Source organism: Sorex araneus, chromosome 6 (assembly GCF_027595985.1).
Source record: "Sorex araneus isolate mSorAra2 chromosome 6, mSorAra2.pri, whole genome shotgun sequence".
In the NCBI taxonomy this organism is placed as follows: Eukaryota; Metazoa; Chordata; class Mammalia; order Eulipotyphla; family Soricidae; genus Sorex; species Sorex araneus.
Window position 1 is genome coordinate 159,732,346 of NC_073307.1, and position 19,947 is coordinate 159,752,292.

Consider the following 19,947-nt stretch of genomic DNA (forward strand, 5'->3'; position numbering starts at 1 on the left):
GAGAGACTCTGCGTCGCTCTCTTCCGACGCGCTCTTCTTTCTGTTTCAGAGAGTCTCTTGCCCCCGCGCCTGGCTGTCTTCCCCAGGGCCCCTTGGAGGGAGTGGGCTTCAGTGCCCTGCTCCTAGCAGAGCTCCCGTGGGCCTAGACCTTCGGAGCCTAGCCACAGCCATGCTCAAGGCCCCTCTCCACACGTTTGGACGAGCCTCACGCATGAAGGAACCAGCAGAGAAACCCAGGTGTGTGGGACCCGGGGCTGAGACCTCCAAGCCTGCTCAGATTGGGACTAGGCCCCTTCCGCCCAGATCCCCCATTTTCTAGTAGCTAGGCGGTCACACCCAGGGACTGCCCCCGGTGCCGTGTAATCCCACCAACATCCCGCCAACATCCAGAGACTATAAAATCAAGCTTCCGAAGCGGCCACGTGACATCTTATAGCCTAGTTCTCCCTCTTGGAGAACGTGGCAAGCTACTGAGAGTTTCCTGCCCACATGGGAGAGCCTGGCAAGCTCCCTGTGGCATATTCATATGGCAAAACCAGTAACAATGATAGGGCTCATTCCCCTGACCCTGAAAGAGCCTCCCTCGTTGGGAAGGACAAGTAAAGAGAGGCTTCTAAAAATCTCAGGGCTAGGACGAATGGAGACGTTACTGAGACCGCTCGAGAAATTCGACAATCAACAGGATGATGATGATGATAATTACATAGGCAACGTTGGCATTTTCCCCAAGAATTACGACGAAGCAGTCACAAGTCTGTGAGCTAATTGGTCATGCCCACCTGCCGTGCCCAGAGATATCCTGCTTCTCATAGGACTGGCTAGAGACGGCTTGGGGATTTCAGTTTCCAGCCAAGGACAGTTGCAGGGAATTCTTGGGGAGGGGGTGGGGAGGGCGTAGAAACGTAGGCCCACTGCCTGTTTGGCTGAAGTGCAACCTGTCTTGGCACATCTGAGGTTCTTCCTTGGCCCACAGTGATGGTGAAGCCCGGGGTTTCGCCCCGTCTGTGATTCCGGAAGCAGACGGCGGGGGAGTGAGTCAGGCCTGGCCGCACGGGGATTTCAAAACAGCCATGACAGCTGATCGAGGGCCTGAAGAAACCTGCGGGCCAGTCGGTGACAGCAGCGGGGCTGAGCTCAGCGGTCAGCAGACTTGCGCAGGCACTGACGGGAACAGCCTCAGCACCGTGACTGGCAGAAAAGGGAACACTCGTGGTGATGTAGGCGGGGAAGGAGACAGGGAAGGGCCCCCATGGCAACGGAATTCCTACAATGCAATGAAACCAATAGCCCGGAAGCTGCCACAAGCTCACCTGTGAGCTCAGGAACTAACTAAGGCCTGATCAGACCCTCGCCTGGTGCCAGTAAGAGCCGGAGCGGGCTGGATGCCCCCTTCCAGAGAAGAACCAGCAGGAGCAGAGGCCAGGGAAGGAGTTTCGTTTTTCTTTTCTTCTTCTTTTTCTTTTTTGCTTTTTAGGTCACACCCAGCGATGCACAGGGGGTTACTCCCGGCTCTGCACTCAGGAATTACTCCTGGCGGTGCTCGGGGGAGCCTATGGGATGCTGGGAATTGAACCCGGGTTGGCGTCGCATGCAAGGCAAATGCCCTCCCTGCTGTACTTCTAGCTCCAGCCCCAGGAAAGGAATTTCAAAGAGGACCATCCACCACTCCCAGCTCTACCCCCTTGGCAACTAGCCTAGCACCTTTGACTTAGGTAGGAGCCCCATGTGGGGGTAGGTTGGAGAAACCCTGTAAAAGTCACCTAGAGGTCTGGAGAGAGGGTAGGGCATTTGTCTTGCACGCGGCTGACCTGGGTTCGATTCCCAGCATCCCATAGGGTCTCCCAAGCACTGCCAAGAGTGATTCCTGAGGGGCTGGAGCAATAGCACAGCGAGTAGGGCGTTTGCCTTACACACGGCTGACCTGGGTTCGATTCCCAGCATCCCATAGGGTCCTCTGAGTGCCGCCAGGGGTAATTCCTGAGTGCAGAACCAGGAATGACCTCTGTGCATCTCTGGGTGAGACCCAAAAAGAAAAAAAAAAAGGTGATTCCTGAGTGTAGAGCCAGGAATAACCCAAAAAGAAAAAAAAAGAGAGAGAAAAGAAAACAAAAGCCACCTTGATTAAAGGAAGTGTGCACACAGGCTGGGCTGCCCTAGCCCATCTGCTGCTCCCCCTTCCCCAAAGCTTCCAAACAGAATCTTCTTTCACTTCACTGCTGGTCTACCACTGCAATTCTCTTCTGCAAGGCAGGACAAAGTACGTGGAAACCCTGGGTCAGGCCTCGGACTGACTTTCCTTCCCTTCAAAGAGCAATTCCTCACCCCAGCCTGAGTCCATGGCCCCCCGAGAAATTGGGTGGTGGGGATCAACTCCCATGCTGAGAAGACCAAGGGGACATCAGGTGTGGTCCGTTGGCCCCCCCGGGTGGGCCTGTGGGGGGGGGCTCTGGCCCGTGCCTTGAAGGGGCTTGTCGCAGACTTGATCGTCCTCGGCTTTCCAGCTGGGTCCTGGGGTGGTAGAGGCGGATGGGGAGAAAGTGACCGTCTCTCTCCTCTCTGCCTCACACAAGCCACCCGTGGGGGCCACCAACTTAAACAAGAACTGACTCGGGGTTTATTCAAACCATGAGCCCCCCAGGCTGGGAAGTGACTCAGCAGTAAAGCTCATGCCCGTCTACACGAGAGACTACAGGGTTTGAATCCCGACGTTATAACAGCAAAACCAAACCAGAGGTGCTTTCCCCACAGAAAGCCGGGCTTCTGGTTGCTGGGGGTTTCCCTGCGAAGGGTGGGGTGCCTTTTGGGCCCCGCTCTCCCTCCCAGCACCTGCTCCCACCTTGTTCCCCCTCTCCCGGGGTCCCAGTGTGCTGCCAGTATCGAGAACTGGACCGTGGAGGGGATAATGCGTGGAAAGGAATTCTCAGGCAAAGGCTCTTGAACGGGGTGGGCCACTGGGCCAGGTGACAAGTTAGAGTCATCCTGGGACTACCATGACAGTGAGGGTTGGAAATGATCTCTCCGGATGAGAACTGAGGACTGAAAGGTGGTAAAAGGATATACATGATAACCTTCTGGTACCTGTATTGCAAACCATAATGCCCTGAAAGAGAGCGAGACAGAGAGATAGAGAGACAGAGAGAGACAGAGACAGGGACAGAGAAAGAGACAGAAGAAAAGTGTCTGCCATAGAGGCAGCTGGCAGGGGGGCTGGCAGGAGGAAAGCTGGGGACTTTATTATTTAAAAAAAAAATTTTTTTTTGGCTTTTTGGGTCACATCTGGCAATGCATAGGGGTTATTCCTGGCTCTGCACTCAGGAATTACCCCTAGCGGTGCTCAGGGGACCCTATGGGATGCTGGGAATCGAACCCGGGTTGGCCGAGTGCAAGGCAAACGCCCTACCCGCTGTGCTATCGCTCCAGCCCCAAGCTGGGGACTTTAGTAGTGGGAAATGTGCACCAGTGGAGGGACGGGTGTTGGAACACTGCATGACTGAAACCCAGTCATGAACAAAGTTGTTCATGAGGAACCCCTGAGCATCGCTGGGTGTGACCCAAAAACGAAACAAAACAAAAAGAGTGAAAATATTGAATAATAAAGATGCTCAGGCTCAGAGTTGGAAAATAGAAAAGTTTATTGGAGAGTAGAAAAGGAAAGGAAAGGAACTCCCCGAGTGGGGAGGAGCTAAGTAGAAGACTAGGTTAAAAGGAAGCTTTGTGTGGGCCTTGAAAATTTTATTTTATTTTAGTTGCTTTTTGGGTCACACCTGGCGATGCACAGGGGTTCCTTCAGGCTCTGCACTCAGGAATCACTCCTGGCGGTGCTCAGGGGACCCTATGGGATGCTGGGAATCGAACCCAGGTCAGCTGCATTCAAGGTAAATGCCCTACCCGCTGTGCTATCGCTCTAGCCTCTTGTGTGGGCCTTTTTAAAAAAAATTTCCTGTCATCCCTTTTTGGTTGACAAGGATTTACAAAAGATGGCAGGAAGTCGCAGGTATGTAAAGCTGGTCTAAATCGCTTGAGCCATAATTGCCCATTATCTTAGTTTCCCGTCAGCCTAGAGTCCAGCGCAGAGTTTCAGGTTTCTGGGAAGCCCCGGACTGCTGAGCCAGAACCTTGGGGGTGGGATGTGTGGCAGGCTGATGGGGGGGGAGTGGAACATCTGGACAGAGAAAACTGTGGCTTCCTCTCTCGCTGGCAAGGGGAAACTGAGGCTTCCGTTTTCAAAGAGTCGGTGATGGAGGAAGGAACCCTGAGGCTGTTTCTGCTGGTTTTGGTGGTGGTGGGGGGGGGGCATGGAGTAACTGCTGCTCCCTGTTGGGTGCTCCTCTCTAGGGAACCTGCCCTGAGCCCTGGAACTAAAGACACAGCCGAGGGCTGGAGCGAAGGCACAGCGGGGAGGGCGTTTGCCTTGCACACGGCCGACCCGGGTTCCATTCCCAGCATCCCATATGGTCCCCCCAAGCACCGCCAGGAGTAATTCCTGAGTGCAGAGCCAGGAGGAACCCCTGTGCATTGCCGGGTGTGACCCAAAAAGGAAAAAAAAAAAGACACAGCTGCTGGTAAGGCTTCTTTCTGGGCACCAAAGTGCCCACGGGGACGTCGGGCCCTTCCCAGCATCTGCACGTGGCGGCCTCAGCGACTGATCGCCTCTTGTGAAACTGTTTCCAGAACTTGCCCCATCTCCCCCTCCCAGCCCCAGGCCCTGGCAGTCACATTGCTGCGGCGTAATCCCATGGCTCCAGGCATTCATTTTGTCTTAATTGCTTTGGTTTGGTTTTGGGGCCACACCCGGTGTCTGCTCGGGGCTCACACCTAACTCTGCACTCAGGGCTTACTCCAGGCGGGCTCTGCGGGCCAAAGGGGGTGCTGGGGATTGAACCCGGGTCGGCCGCGTGCCAGGCAAGCGTCCTACCTGCTGTACCATCACTCTGTATCCCCTTATGCTTTATTTACTTATTTTTTGCTTTTTGGGTCACACCCGGCGATGCTCAGGGCTTCCTCCTGGCTCTGCACTCAGGAATTACCCCTGGCGGTGCTCAGGGGACCATATGAGATGCTGGGAATCGAACCCAGGTCGGCCACGTGCAAGGCAAACGCCCTCCCCGCTGTGCTATTGCTCCAGCCCCAACCTCTGAATTTCTTCTGTTTGTCGTGGGCACCAGTTTTCAGGGCAGGAAACGGAGGCACAGGTGGTGAAAATAGCTGGCCTGGGTCCCAGCTAGGGAGAGATGGAGACAAGACTCTGGGTCTCCAGTGAGTGCTACGGGGGTGGGGGGTGGGGAGCCCTGGGGGTCAGGGCAGGAGAGACTGCCCCTCCCCGTGTGGACAGCATTTCCCGGAAGCAGCATACCGGGTTCTGTGTCTGGAGTGCTTTGCCCCCTAGCTATGAAGACGGTGCTATGGGGGCCCCCCAAACCCAAACCGGAGTTCTGACTCCCTGGCGCCACAGGCTGGGTTTGAGGGTTTGGTTTTGTTTGCTCACGCCACCTTCCTCTTCCCGAGAGCAGTGGATTTGCACGGGCTCCTTTCAGACTCCTCATACCGAGGCAAGGAGCTCAGGGGCGTGTCGCTCACCCGCTGTACCCCCACATCCTGGCTGTAGCGCGCCCAGTGGGAGGCACACACACTCTTGCTTCGAAGCTGCGGGTCTCCTAGTTGGGTCTCCTAGTTGGGTCTCCTGCCTCATGAGCTGGGGGCGAAGGCAGCTGGAACAGTGAAGGGACCACCAAGTCAATGATGGTTGAAGGGATCGTTTGGGAGGGGAGATGTGTGCTGAAAGCAGATAAAGGACCAAAGGTGATAACCTCTCAGTATCTGTATTGCGGACCATCATGCCCCAAAGGAGAGAGAGGGTGTGGGGGGAATTGTCTGCCATAGAGGCGGGGGGAGGGCTGAGATGGTGGGGAGAGACTGGGGACAAGGTGGTGGAGAATGTGTACCGGCGGAGGGGTGGGTTTTTTTTTTTTTTTGGTTTTGGGGTCACACCTGGCGATGCACAGGGGTTACTACTGGCTCTGCACTCAGGAATTACTCCTGGCGGTGCTCAGGGGACCATATGGGATGCTTGGATTTGAACCCGGGTCTGCCTCGTGCAAGGCAAACGCCCTACCCGCTGTGCTATCACTCCAGCCCCAGGGGTGGGTTTTTGATCATTGTCCAATTGAGATTCAAACACGAAAGCTTTGTCACTGTATCTCACAGTGATTCAATCAAAAAAGAAAAAAATAAAAATAAATAAAAGAAACTTCAGGTTTGGGGGCGGAGAGAGGACGGGGTGGGATCCAAGGCACCTGCCTTGCACATGACTGACTGACTTGGTTTGACCCTCAGCACCCCAATGGAGCCCCAAGCTCCATCAGGAGGGACCCCTGAGCATGGCCAGGTGTGGCCCCAAGTCCCCTTCCATGCGAGTCAATTGTGCGCCTCTCTTTTTTTTTTTTTAACCCTCCCGCCCCCCCCCCCCACTGTCTGGCTCCCCCCACCTTGGCTGGCCACCAGCACATCCAGTCTGGCTGGTCCTTCCATGGCCTCCCCTCGGACTTCCGCTGCTGCTCTCCTGACCTCTCCTCTAGCTCGGCCCACCCCCTCGCCCCTTCCTCCTTGGTCAGCCTGCCCGCACAATGACCCTTGTCTTCATGCTGGTCACCATTACCTGCTCCTACCTCGATACCATCACAGGGGACACCTCAGGTGTCTTGTCACGCCTGCCCCGGGTCACACTGTGAGGTGTGCCCGGGTCACTTCCTGGTGATACTTCGGGAAGTTCCTGCACAGAAAGTTCCCCCAGGGCACGGCTGGTCAGCGGTTTGAAACCCAAACTCCCCATGTATGGCAGCGCCAGATGCCCCTGGGGTTTACTTCCTCTCTGCGCCCGCACCTCCCCATCCCTTTCAAAACAAGCCTCTGTGGGGTGGTGGTGGCAGGGGCTAGGAGGGGTGTGCTGGGGCCACGCTCTGTGGTCACAGCTCAGGGGCTACTCCTGGCTCTGTGCTCAGGAGGCACAGGCCTGGGGGACCATAGGTGGTACTGGGGATCAAAAGAGGGTCGGGGGGGCTGGAGTGATAGCACGACGGGTAGGGTGTTTGCCTTGCATGCGGCCGACCTGGGTTCGATTCCCAGCATCCCATATGGTCCCCTGAGCACCTCCAGGAGTAATTCCTGAGTGCAGAGCCAGGAGTGACCCCTGTGCATTGCCGGGTGTGACCCCCCCAAAAAAAAAGCAACAAAAGAGGGTCGGTCACAGTCAAGGCAAGCGCCTTCCCCCGAGCAAGGGCTCTGGCCCTGACAGTAGTGCTTCTTACGAGGAACTGGAAAGGGCCTGGGGAGATCAGGGTACAGATACAGGAGCTCAGGAATTTCCCTTGCAAGCGGCCAACCTGGATTGGCCAATCTTGGGTTCAATCCACGTGTGGTCTCCTTTTTTTTTTTTTTGGGTCACACCCGGCGATGCACAGGGGTTACTCCTGGCTCTGCACTCAGGAATTACTCCTGGCGGTGCTCAGGGGACCATATGGGATGCTGGGAATCGAACCTGGGTCGGCCGTGTGCAAGGCAAACGCCCATCCCCGCTGTGCTATCTCTCCAGCTCTCCAGCCCCACGTGTGGTCTCCTGAGCCCTGCCAGGAGCGAGCTCTGAGTGTAGAGCCAGGAGTGAGCCCTGAGCACTGCTGGGTGTGATCCCAAAGGTAAAAAAAAAAAGAAAAAAAAAGGAGTATAGAAATGGAAGACATGGGCCCAGCAAACAAATACAGGTCCCTCCAAGCCCCCCAAAGTTGAGTACACATTCTTCTCCAGTGCACATGGGACAGTCTCCAAGACAGACCCCGTGCTGGGTCGCAAAACATCTTTGTGAGATCAAGATGTCTAAGAAATCAATTATCCTCTCAGATCACGGTCAGCTCTCAGATTTCGTGCGAAAACGGAAAATAATCACAAACAGAGATGGGGAAAAAACTCAAACACCTGGAGATGAAACACCTGAGTACTGAACAGTCGATGGGTCAAAGAGAAAATGAGAAAAGAAATGAAAAGTTTTGGGGCTGGAGCAATAGCACAGCGGGTAGGGCGTTTGCCTTGCATGCAGCCGACCTGGGTTCGATTCCCAGCATCCCATAGGGTCCCCTGAGCACCGCCAGGAGTAATTCCTGAGTGCAGAGCCAGGAGTAACCCCTGTGCATCGCCGGGTGTGACCCAAAAGGCAAAAAAAAAAAAAAAAAGAAGAAGAAAAAGAAATAAAAGTTTTCCTAGAAACAGGGGACTGAGTGATAGTACTGTGGGGAGGGCGTTTGCCTTGCACGCAGCCAGCCCGGGTTGATCCCTGGCCTCCCCTGAGCACTGCCGGGAGTGATTCCTGAATGCAGAGCCTGGAGGAAGCGCTGAGCATCGCTGGGTGTGGCCCAGCAACCCCACCCGCCCAAGGGGAAAAAAAAATCCCAAAACGAACCCAACCGAACCAAACCGGTGTTGGAGGGAGTGATGACTCTGGAAGTTGTCCATCCACCCACCCACAGTGGACACGGGCCTGGGAAAGGGCTCCTGGGCCACTTCCTGGCAGCCGGGATGCTTGAACAAACAGCCTGTTTGTCTCTTGTTGCTTCAGCCGCTCAGCCAAGGGATCTGGTCCCTCCAGCCCCGCTCAAGGTCCCTTCCCTTCCCACCCGCCCATCTAAAGGCCACTCTGCCCAGTGCTCTCTCCTCTTAGGCCCTGTTGTGCCCCCAACACCCCCCTCCCCGACCCGTAGAGCAATGCTCTTGCTTGTCCGAGTCCACTGTCCTCAGACAACCCCAGCCTTGGGGGGGCTTTGGCTGGCTCCCCAAATGCCAGGGAGTGTTTGGTCAACACCTGCGATTCTTCCGAACTCCTGCTCAGAATTTCCAACACTCAACCGCCGGCCAGCAACCTCAACTTCCTTCTGAATGAAGCGAGTGCTTCTTTCGGCAGGGCCCACACGCTTATGGGGTGGTTCCCGGTTCTTCGCTCCTCTGCGTGTCTGAGGACAGACCCTCCCTCCTCCCCCCTCCCCCTCCCCCTCCCCCCCCCCCCCCCCCCGCCAGCATCCCTGGAGCTGGGGCTCGGCCACGTGACTTCCCAGGGCCAGCTGCGCGCAAGGGACTGTGCGTTTTCGCAGAGAGGGAAGCTGCTCTGTTCCTCTCTGCCCGGCTCTGGGCTGGGATGAAGCCGCAAGGTCACGGTGGCCAGAACCACAGCAGCGCCGCGCCCCGTGCCGGTCCGAGTCACGGCACAGCCCGCACCTGCACCTGGGTGTCGGGAGGGTGGGTGCCATTGTAGCAATCACTAACCAATGGCAGGATTTTTATTTTTTTGGGGGGGTGAAGTAAGACAGGTTTTTTTTTTTTTTTTTTTTTTTTGCTTTTTGGGTCACACCCGGCGATGCACAGGGGTGGCTCCTGGCTCTGCGCTCAGGAATTACCCCTGGCAGGGCTGGAGCGATAGCACAGCGGGGAGGGCGTTTGCCTTGCACACGGCCGACCCGGGTTCGATCCCCAGCATCCCATAGGGTCCCCTGAGCACCGCCAGGAGCAATTCCTGAGTGCAAAGCCAGGAGTAACCCCTGAGCATGGCTGGGTGTGACCCAAAAAGAAAAAAAAAATTACCCCTGGCGGTGCTCGGGAAACCCTACGGGATGCTGGGAACCGAGCCCGGGTTGGCCGCGAGCAAGGCAAACGCCCTCCCCGCTGTGCTATCGCTCCAGCCCCCCTAGACAGTTTTTAACGGGATGAAACTTACTTAGCCATGAGGGGAGAGAAAGAGGAACGTGTGTTCAGGAGAGAACGCAGGCTTCTCCAGGGTGGAGACACGCCGACCCATGACTGTCTTACATAAGCACCAGAGATGGAGACACTGGGAAAACCCCATCCACAACCCCAAGATGAGGAAAGAAGACATCGCTCACCCTCCCGCCCCCCACTTGGCCTTCACCCCCAAAATCCCTGCCTGATCCTCCCGCCGCCTACAGACCTAGAGGTAATCACAGTCTTGACTTGCTTAGAAAGCAGTGGTTTATCATAAGAATAATTTTATTTATTTATTTATTTATTTATTTGCTTTTTGGGTCACACCCGGCAATGCTCAGGGATGACTCCTGGCTCTGCACTCAGGAATCACTCCTGTTGGTGCTCAGGGGACCCTATGGGATGCTGGGAATCGAACCCGGGTCTGCCTCGTGCAGAGCAAACACCCTCCCCTGCTGTACTATCGCTCCGGCCCCTTATTTTCTTATAATGTGAGGCTCAGGGCCAGGCTGCCTCCAAATGTGCTCATAGGAGAACATTGAATTAATTATTGATTAATTTGGTTTTGGGGCCACACCTGCTGTGCTCAGGACTTACTCCTGGCTCTGTGCTCAGGGATCACTCCTGCACATTTAGAAACCGAATGCCTCACGCCTGCGAGGTAGAGGATGGCTTTGCTGAGCATCCCCTGGCGTCGGATCATCCAAAGGCTGCGTAGGGGCTGGGGACAGCACCGGGGTGAAGGTGCAGAGCACGCACCCGACCCAGGTTTGATCCCAGGGACCCCTAAGCACTGTGGGGATTTAGTTAAACCAGTGAAGAGAGACCCAGAGAGGTCCAGGGGAGCGCTCCCTATCCCCTCCTCGCTTACCCTCTGACTTGGGTCCTTAGATTTGATAGTGTGTCTATTTTGAACTTTGTTGAGTGAAGTCTAATTCTGTCATCTTTGCCCTGTTTTACTGGCTCAAAAGGTGTTGAGACTTGGCCTAATTGTGGCAGATAGCTATGGCTGGCTCTTTTTCATTGCTGTGTAATATTCCACATACCAATAAGCTACAACTCGCTTATGCTCTTATGGACTGGAGAGTTCAATGTTTTGAGTTGTTCTTGTGAATAGTCCTGCACAGGCATTCCTGGAGAAATCGGCAAACCCTGTAAAGGAGCAAATGAAAGGGAGCACTTTAGGATATCGTGTATTCTTCCTTCCTTATAAGTAGATTTAAAAATTTTTTTCACATTTGCATACTTATATACATGTTTGCATTCCTTTGCATATTTTTACATCTACAATTGCATCTTTGCATATTTATTTGTGCAAATAGCTCCTCGCTCAGGGGCTGTATAAGAACAGACGGGGTTGTGAAGGGGGAAGGATTTGGTGCCGGTGTGGGTGGGGGCAGGAAGCCTTTGATGTTCTATAACCTCCCGGTCACACGTACAACAAATGTTCCTCCAGGAACATGATTTTTTACGCCTGGACCCTCAGCCTCCCCCCAACCATCCTGTGCCTCCGTCTGCAATTCCCTCTCCCCTCATGCAGCTGAGTGTCATGCTCACTGCGTGTCCTTTTCTGCGAGCCACAGCTGCCCCTAGGCAGTTCAGTGGCTCCAGTTTAAATGACTTGATGGCAGAAGCCAGAGAGAGAGAGTGCAGTGGGTAAGGGGCTTGCTTGCCCACCTTGCATGTGGCCAACCTGGGTTAGATCTCCAGCCATTGCCAGGGGGACCCCTGAGCACGGAGTCAGAAATAGCCTCTGAGAAACACTGGGTGTGGCCCTGCTCCCCAAGCCACTCCCCACTCCGCAAAGACAGATTGTTATACATAATAATATGTCACATATAATATAATAAGATATACTATAATATACAATACCTAACATTCATCATCATTATCATCATCATCATCATCATCATCATTATCATCCCGTTGATCGTCAAATTTCTCGAGTGGTCTCAGTAACGTCTCCATTCGTCCTAGCCCTGAGATTTTAGAAGCCTCTCTTTACTCGTCCTTCCCATGAGGGAGGCTCTTTCAGGGCCAGGGGAATGAGACTCAGCATTGTTACTGGTTTTGGCATATGAATACACCATGGGGAGTTTGCGAGGCTCTCCCATGTGGGCAGGAAACTCTCAGTGGCTTGCCAGGTTCTCCCAGAGGGAGAAGTAGGCTATAAGATATTGCACGGCTGCAAAGTGGCCTTGCGATTCCGGGAGCTTGGTTTCAAGACCCTGGTTCAATTCCCAGCACCCCATATGGTTCCTGAGCACCCCCAAGAGTGATCCCTGAGTGCAGAGCCAGGAGTGAGCCTTAAGTACCAACAGGTGTGGCCCCCAAACAGAAAAACCCAACAAATAGACAAAGCAAAAAAAAAAAAAAAAACCCAAACTGTTCAGATGTTAGCCAATCCGAGTTGAGGCTGCTTCTCCATTGAAGACCAGTTACTGCAGAGACAAGGGTTAATGTGGGGGTTGGGGGGGCTGGGGCTGGAGGTAGAGTTGTTTTAGGATCCAGTAATCTGTGAGGATGGTGTGGACTTCTTGTCCTTTACACTCCCATCTTCCTCTGGGTTGTGGGTAGGGAGTTAGCTAGCTTAATCTCTAGTATCTCTTTCCCTGTATGTTTAGGGAAAGTGAGAAGAAACGTATGGTCAGAGGTAGGGCAGAAGGGAGTCTGTCTGAAGCCAGAGCGGTGAATGAGTCCTTGGGTCTGTCGGTATGTACTTCACAAATCTGTGAGACAACGCGTTTAAAATTTTTTTTTTAAAACTTTTATAAAGTAGTTCACAATATTCGATTGCATTTAGTCTTCAAACACCAATCCCACCACCATGACATCTTCCCACCACCGTATTTGGGATGTTTCCATCCTGGAACCCCAACCCCTGCCCCAAAGCAGAACCGAAATAATATATTTTGTATTGTTTGTTATGAAAAACTCCTGAAAATGCTACAAAAAAAAGTTTCCTTAAAGGGGACTGGAGTGATAGCACAGTGGGCAGGGCGTTTGCCTTGCATGCGGCCAACCCAGGTTCAATTCCCAGCATCCCTTATGGTCTCCTGAGCACTGCCAGGGGTAATTCCTGAGTGCATGAGCCAGGAGTGACCCCCCCCTCCAAAAAAAGTTTCCTTAGAGGAAAGAGTGTGAAGAGTGCTGTATTTCACCCAGGGGCCCTTAAACCCATCTATAAGAGATCAGCAACATGTTTTTAAAGGTGGAGCCTTGTGCGTTTTTATATATGTCTGTAAAACAACATTTCCCTCTAAGATTGGTTGCCTCGGACTTTTTTTTTTTTCTTTTTGGGTCACACCCGGCGATGCACAAGGGTCACTCCTGGCTCATGCACTCAGGAATTACTCCTGGCGGTGCTCGGGGGACGACATGGGATGCTGGGATTCGAACCCGGGTTGGCCGCGTGCAAGGCAAATGCCCTACCCGCTGTGCTATCACTCCAGCCCCTTGCCTCCGACTTTGAACCCCATCAAATGTGGTGCAGTGCTCTTGGAGTATGGAGACTCAGGTGTGTGGTATGTTCACGGCCACACAGTCCAGGAATAGGTTCACTCGTGGGTAAGACTTGGTCCGAGCGTGCGGAGAGCGGCCATGGGCATGGCGTCGGTTGAGTTCTGGAGGTTTTCGGCTGCCAGGGCTGGGTCCCTTGAGGGAGAGAGACAAGGGTCTCGCGGCCCCGCTCTGGGGTGCCCCTGGTGAAGCTGCCTGGCGCGGAGTCCGGTGACAAGGTTATGGTGTGTGTTGTGTCATGCTCCCTCCTGGGAGAGAAGGATGTGCTGAGACAACGCGCTGAGGCCAAACTCCGTCTCGAGGGGAGGGTCTGCTCAGTCGTCCTCAAGGGCCTCTCCAGAGGGCCTGGAGTTTGCTCCTTCCCCTCATTAAAGGGAAAAAAAGGCCCAGGGGTGGGGCGAGAGGTCTGGTGTGGCGTCTCCAACACAGAGACAGCACAGTTCCAGCCGGAGGGAACCAGGACAGGAGTCAAGACATGTTTTTGTTTGTTTGTTTGTTTGTTTGTTTTTTGCTTTTCGGGTCATACCTGGTGATGCACAAGGGTTACTCCTGGCTCTGCACTCAGAAATTACTCCTGGCGGTGCTGGGGGACCTTATGGGATGCTGGGAGTTGAACCCGGGTCCGCTGTGCTATCACTCCAGCCCCCTCAATACATGTTTTTTTTTAGAACACTTCTTAGCAATTTGAGAGTCTGTTTTCCTAACGTCAGAGGTGAAAGACAAAAACAGGACTTGTCGTTTGTAAGCCCTTACAATTCTTGTCTTTTTATTTCCCTCGTGTTTAGGAGGCAACATTCTGTGTCCACATTCTTCAGATTTGGGGCGGGGCCGAAGAGTAAAGTTGTCACAAGACAGATGAGTGGGTGGGGCACTGGCCTGGCACGTGGCTGACCCAGATTCCAGCCCCGGAATCCTGAGGGCAGAGCCAGAAGTAACCCCTGAGCATTGCTGGGTGTGGCCCCCAAACCAAACGAAACTGAAACCACCCCCCCACCCCCCAACACACACACACACACACACACACACACACACACACACGATTAACAGGACACATGTTTCTTTAACATAAATTTGTTGTAACCCAGGAATCATCATAAGCAAATGACTTAAGGAAGTGACAAAACCTAAATATTTTAATGGAGGTTAACCACCCAGAGGCCAAAGTAGAAAAGTAAGTTATAAGAAGGTCCTAAAGGAAAACAAGACATTATTTAAAACAAACAAACAAACAAACAAACAAAAAACCAAAAAATCCTGTTGACCTGGATGGAGCCTCTGAGCCTTGAAGTCATATCTTTTTTTTTGGGGGGGGTCACACCCAACGATGCACAGGGGTTACTCCTGGCTCTGCACTCAGGAATTATCCCTGGCGGTGCTCAGGGAACCGTATGGGATGCCGGGGATTGAACCCAGGTCGGCCGTGTACAAGGCAAACGCCCTCCCTGCTGTGATATAGCTCCGGCCCTTGAAGTCATATCTTTAAGGCAAGAAGATGAGCTTCTTCCTGGGTTCTGGAGAACTTTTTTTTTTCCTTTTTTTTGCTTTTTGGGTCACACCTGGTGATACATAGGGGTTACTCCTGGCTCTGTACTCAGGAATTACTCCTGGCGGTGCTTAGGGGACCATATGGGATGCTGGGAATTGAATCCAGGTTGGCCACATGCAAGGCTAACGCCCTACCCGCTGTGCTATCGCTCCAGCCCCTACTTTTATTTTTAAAATTTAATTTTTTTTAAATTGAATCACTGTGAGATATAGTTATAAGCTTTCATGTTTGAGTTTCAATCATACAATGATCACCCATCCCTCCACCAGTGCACATTCTCTACCACCAATATCTCTTTTCCAACCCTCCCCCTGCCTCTATGGCAGACAATTTCCCCCATACTCTCTCTACTTTTGGACATTATGGTTTGCAATACAGACACCGAGAGGTTATCACGTTTGGTCCTTTATCTGCTTGGGGGACCCTATGGGATGCTGCGAATCAAACCTGGGTTGGCCTCGTGCAAGGCACACACCCTACCTGCTAGACTATCCTCCAGCCCCTCTGGAGAACATCTTACACACGAGGATTTTCTCTTCTGCTTTCATTATTTATTTTATTTTTTGCTGCGCCAGGGATGGTCTTGGTCAACATGATGAATTCAGACAGTCTCTCACCCTGATCGTTCTATTCTAGGCCATGTGTCCCAATGTGGAGTTCTTCAGGCGACCCTCTCGGACCTATCTTGGCACTAAAATAACCAACAATGATCTTGTAGTAGGTGTGGTCTTCTTCATAGAACATCTCCAGTTCCATGTAGAACCTCTCAATTTCTTCTTCATCGTAGTTGGAAGTTGGTGTGTAGACGATGAAGATAGAAACTACAGGCAGTGAGCCACATCTATTCAAGCATAACCGTCCAATTCGGGTTGTTAGGCCTTCGAATGAATCGATGCTCATGGCCAAATTCATGTTGACAAGGACACCAACGCCACCAACGCCTCTGTTGTCACATGTCCCGAGAAACAATTCTTCTCCAGTGTAAAAAATGGCGTGATGTGATTGATGTCTCCTCGTTTCGGTCAGACCAATGATGTCGTGCTTGATCTTCTGCGCTTGCACCATCAGGTCCTCGATGGATGCTTCTGATGCCAGCGTACGTACGTTCTAAGTACAGACAATCACTTTAGTTCTTTCTTCATTTTGGCAGTCTAGTTCGTCCCCGAGATTTTTTCAGCTTCTCCTTGCTCATCTTTCTTAAGGCTGCCGTATTGGGGGCTCTTTCGGTGACAGGTGAATGAGGCCAATTGTTGTTACTGTTGTTGGCACATCGAATACGCCACGGGTAGCTTGCTAGGCTCTGCTGTGTGGGCGGGATACTCTCGGTAGCTTGTCGGGCTCTCAGAGAGGGACAAAGGCCTTTAGGACGGCCTCCAATCGCCCTTAGAGCTGTTACCTGGTTCACACCAAATTTAAACCTATCAAATATGGTGCGTGAATAATGGGTATTAAGTGTCTTATGGTGTGTCTACATGGACTTAAATCGGGTCCGGAAAGCAGCCTGGAGCCGTGGCGGTGGCTGGGTAGTGGATGTAGTGGGGGTTGGCCAGTGAGGTATTTATCTGGTTTGGGTAGGGTGGCGTGTCTGGGTTTATCACAGTGATACAGTGATCCAATAAATACTTATTAAATTCTTATTAGACCGGGGCTGGAGCAATAGCACAGCGGGTAGGGTGTTTGTCTTGCATGCGGCCAACCCGGGTTCAATTCCCAGCATCCCATATGGTCCCCCGAGCACCGCCAGGAGTAATTCCTGAGTGCAAGAGCCAGGAGTGACCCCTGTGCATCGCCAGGTGTGACCCAAAAAGCAAAAAAAAAAAAAAAAAAAATTCTTATTAGACTGAAAGGACTGATAGTACTCTAGTTTATAACCAGGAGAGTTTTCCCAGATGCTTTGAAGCCAGATTCTATGTTACAGAGCCCTTTCACCCACCAAGAGACTAAAAAACTCAACATGTCCCGGGAAGGGTTTTAGATGTTGACTTCTCAGAGACTTCGGCAGATGGAGTGAAGAGAGCAGGCCAGGAGCGATAGCACAGCAGGGAGGGCGTTTGCCTTGCACTCGGCCGACCCGGGTTCGATTCCCAGCATCCCATATGGTCCCCTGAGCACCGCCAAGGGTGATTCCTGAGTGCAGAGCCAGGAGTAACCCCTGTGCTTCGCCAGGTGTGACCCAAAAAAGCAAAAAAAAAAAAAAAAAAAAAGAGAGAGAGAGCAGGCCATTCACACCCGGCGATGTTCAGGGGTTCCTCCTGGGTCTGCATTCAGGAATCACTCCTGGTGACGCTCAGGGGACCATATGGGACTCCAGCGCCCCTCCCGCTATATTGTTTCTCTGGTGTTGGGGCTCATGGGACTGTGCCAGGTGTCCCTGGCAGCAGGCCTGTGTGTGAGCCATCGTGGTGCTGTTCTGAGGGTCACATCAAGGAGGCCACCGCAGCTTGTGGGACTTTGAGAAAAAAGAGTTTTACTTCTTTGTGATTGCAAGTCAGAAGAGTGGGAGAAAAAAAAAATGGGGACTGTGAATTATTGGCCAGAGCTACAAGATGCCAGTTTTCAGGGGAGGATAAAGCTCGTGACCAGTGATGGCAGGAGGGCACGCTCTCCCCTGGGAAGGTGTGAGAGCTGTGACCAGCACATGACATCTCTCCCTGCTGTCACCTCCATCGAAAATCAAAGTAAGAGGCTGGAGTGATAGTACAGCGGGGAGGGCGTTTGCCTTGCAGATGGCTGACCTGGTTTCAATCCCCAGCATCCCATATGGTCCCCCCGAACACTGCCAGGAGTAATTCCTGAATGCAGAGTCAGGAGTAATCCCTGAGCTATGCTGGGTGTGACACCCCCTCCGCCCCCCCACCCCAAAAGAAGCGAAAAAGCAAATAGAAAGAAAATCAAAGTAAAACCAGTTGGTTTAAAAACTTAGCCTTGCAGGGCTGGAGTGATAGCACAGCGGGTAGGGCATTTGCCTTGCACGCTGCCGACCTGAGTTAGATTCCCAGCATCCCACATGATCCCCTGAGCACCGCCAGGAGTAATTCCTGAGTACAGAGCCAGGAGTGACCCCTGTGCATTGCCGGGCGGGCGTGACCCAAAAAGCAAGCAAGCAAGCAAACAAACAAACAAACAAAAACTTAGCCTTGGGCCTGAGAGATAGTACAGTGGGTTAGGTGCTTGGTGACTCAGGTTCAATCACCGGCATCCCATACAGTCCCCCGAGCAATGCCAGGAGTGTGATTCATGAGTGCAGAGCTAGGAGTAACCCCTGAGTATTGCCAAGTGTAACTTCAAACCTAAAACAACAACAACAACAACAACAACAACAATAATAATAAGAATAAGAAATAAAAGTTAAAAATTAGCCTTGTGATAATCGTAGGACAGAGTCAGGAGTAGCTCCTGAGCAGTAGCCACTGTGACACAAAAACAAGGAAAGATCCATAAAGAGAAAGAAAAATTAAAAATTAGCCTCATCTTTTTTTTGGGGGGGTGGGGGGAGGTCACACCTGGCAATGCACAGGGATTACTCCTGGCTCTGCACTCAGGAATTACCCCTGGCGGTGCTCAGGGGACCGTATGAGATGCTGGGAATCGAACCTGGGTCGCGGTGTGCAAGGCAAACGCCCTACCCACACTGTACTATTGCTCCAGCCCCAAGCCTCATCTCAATTACACTTGATCTGACCATTTATGAAGATGCAGCAAGAACAGTAATGCAACTTTGGCTCTTTGAAGTCAATGCTGTTGGAACTTGAAAAGGGATATCACATCTCAGATTAGCACTGCACTGTCGTCCCGTTATTCATCGATTTGCCCGAGCGGGCACCAGTAACGTCTCCATCCAGAGACTTGTTGTTACTGTTTTTGGCATATCGAATACGCCACGAGTAGCTTGCCAGGCTCTGCTGTGCGGGTGGAATACTCTCGGTAGGTTGCCAGGCTCTTCGAGAGGGACGGAGGAATCGAACCTGGGTTGGCTGCGTGCAAGGCAAACACCCTACCCACTGTGCTATCACGCCAGTCCATATCTCAGATTAGATATAAAAAATAAGTCTTGAGGTTAAGATGCCAGGTCAGGCACGGGAGAAATAGGATAGGGGGTGGCGCTTGCCTGGCACGTGGCTGACCCCAGGTGGATCCCCTGTACGTAGACCACCAGGAGTGACCTCAGAGCACAGAGCCAGGAGTCAGTGCTGAGCACTGCTGGGGGTGGCCCCCGAACAAACCTAACCAGGAAAAAAAAATAACAAGTCAGGAACTAGTCACCAGCGTGTCAAATTCACTGCCTATAAATGGGGGTGAACTCCTCTCTGCTTGAACGCCCCCACCGGGCCATCGTGCCGCTGAGGGGCCTGCCAGGAAGTGTGACTGTCACTTCACCTTCTGGGGGCCGGGCGCCCTGCAGGCCGGGCGCCACCAGAGCCTTGTGAAACAGCTGTTAGACATTAACTTCTTGGACAGTGAAAGATTAATGAGTGCCTGGAAAAAAGTTGGCACAGAGCAAGGGAGCTGGCACAGGGTTAAATTTCTTATTTGCTTTTTGTTTGGGGACCACACCTGGTGGTGCTCAGGGTGTGCTCAGGGATCACTCCTGGCTCTGTGCTCAGAGTTTATTCCTGGCTCTGTGCTCAGGATTTCTCCTGGCTCTGTGCTCAGGGATCACTCCTGGCTCTGTGCTCAGAGTGTTATTCCTGGCTCTGTGCTCAGGGATTTCTCCTGGCTCTGTGCTCAGGGATTTCTCCTGGCTCTGTGCTCAGGGATCACTCCTTACTCTGTGCTCAGAGTGTTATTCTGGCTCTGTGCTCAGGATTTCTCCTGGCTCTGTGCTCAGAGTTTATTCCTGGCTCTGTGCTCAGGAATCACTCCTGGCTTGGTGCTCAGAGTTTATTCCTGGCTCTGTGCTCAGGGATTTCTCCTGGCTCTGTGCTCAGGGATCACTCCTGGCTCTGTGCTCAGAGTTTATTCCTGGCTCTGTGCTCAGGGATCTCTCCTGGCTCTGTGCTCAGAGTGTTATTCCTGGCTCTGTGCTCAGAGTGTTAATCCTGGCTCTGTGCTCAGAGTGTTAATCCTGGCTCTGTGCTCAGGGATCACTCCTGGCTCTGTGCTCAGAGTTTATTCCTGGCTCTGTG